Source organism: Pristiophorus japonicus, unplaced genomic scaffold (assembly GCF_044704955.1).
Source record: "Pristiophorus japonicus isolate sPriJap1 unplaced genomic scaffold, sPriJap1.hap1 HAP1_SCAFFOLD_45, whole genome shotgun sequence".
Classification (NCBI taxonomy): Eukaryota; Metazoa; Chordata; class Chondrichthyes; family Pristiophoridae; genus Pristiophorus; species Pristiophorus japonicus.
The window spans coordinates 3,322,742-3,323,925 of NW_027254352.1; the positions used below are offsets into that span (position 1 = coordinate 3,322,742).

Below are 1,184 nucleotides of genomic sequence, written 5' to 3' on the forward strand. Positions count from 1 at the left end.
TCCTCCTGTTCCAGTATAACAGGTTCGTGCTTCTGAAATGCCTCGTAATCTTTCTGTGCAAATTTTCGAGGGGTAAATGTGCTTCGAATCTTCTTGTACAACAGGCTCAAGGAGCTGGATGACTTCTGCCTCTCCTCTGGCTCAATGCCGAATAGTTACTTTCCTCCTTCTGTCCCTGTATATCAGTCTCCCGGGGCTAAATGCCTTCCTCCTGTGCATTACAACTAGCTTGGGGGGTTGATGGACTCCTGCTGTCCATGTTTTGCAATCTCGATTGCCTGCTCCTGCTTCTGTATAATCAATTCAGTGCGCTAAGAGAACTCAGAGGAAAACAGGGTTGGATTGGAGCCACGTTTGTGAGAAGAAGTGCTCGGGCAGCAGTTTCCCTCTCTGAATTGTTGATATGCTGCAAAATGCATTGTGCGGCCCAGTAAACAGGATAGCCTGACGCAAAATCCGACTCTGGTGGGACTCGAACCCACAACCTTTGAATACCTTACTAAACTCTTCACTAGAAGTCCAATGCGCTATCCATTGCGCCACAGAGCCGCCGTGAGCTAAATGAATACAAAAGTAAAATAGTGTTGATACCGAAATTGTAACTAAAAACTGAAAAATCTGAAAACACTTAAGTAGACCAGGCATAATCTGCGGAGAGAGAAAGAATTTTCAAGTTTCAGGTCGATGAACTTTCATCGCAACTCGATCATTCTGTGTCTGTTTAAACGGGATGTGCCGTCAGTTCTGGATCATTCTGTGTCTATTTTAAAATGATGTGCTGTCAGAGACTCATAGAAATTTACAGCACGGACGGAGGCCATTTCAGCCCACCATGTGCGCCCCGTCTGAAAATAGCTATCCAGCCGAATCCCACTTTCCAATTCTTGTTCCGTAGCCCAGAAGATTACACTGCGTCAAGTGCACATCCATCTAATTTTAAATGTGGTGAGGGCTTCTACTCTCCCATCCTTTCTGGCAGTGAGTTCCAGACCCCCACCACCCTCTGTATGAAAACATTTCCCCTCAAATCCGCTCTACCCTCCTACCAATTAGGTTAAATCTGTGCCCCCTGGTTGTTAACCACTTCTAAGGGATTTATATCCTATCAATGCACTCTATCGAGGCAACTCATAATTTTATTCACTTCAATAAGGTCCCCTCTCAGCCTCCTCTGTGCCAAAGGC

General features: G+C 45.6%; 1 non-coding gene across 1 annotated transcript; it reads right to left on the minus strand.

The window, feature by feature from the left end:
• Positions 1 to 457: 457 nt before the first annotated feature.
• Positions 458 to 549, minus strand: trnar-ucu (transfer RNA arginine (anticodon UCU)). Its single transcript is given in 2 exon segments — positions 458 to 493; positions 513 to 549. It is a non-coding gene; the product is annotated as a tRNA-Arg (tRNA).
• Between the last annotated feature and the right edge of the window lie 635 nt (positions 550 to 1,184).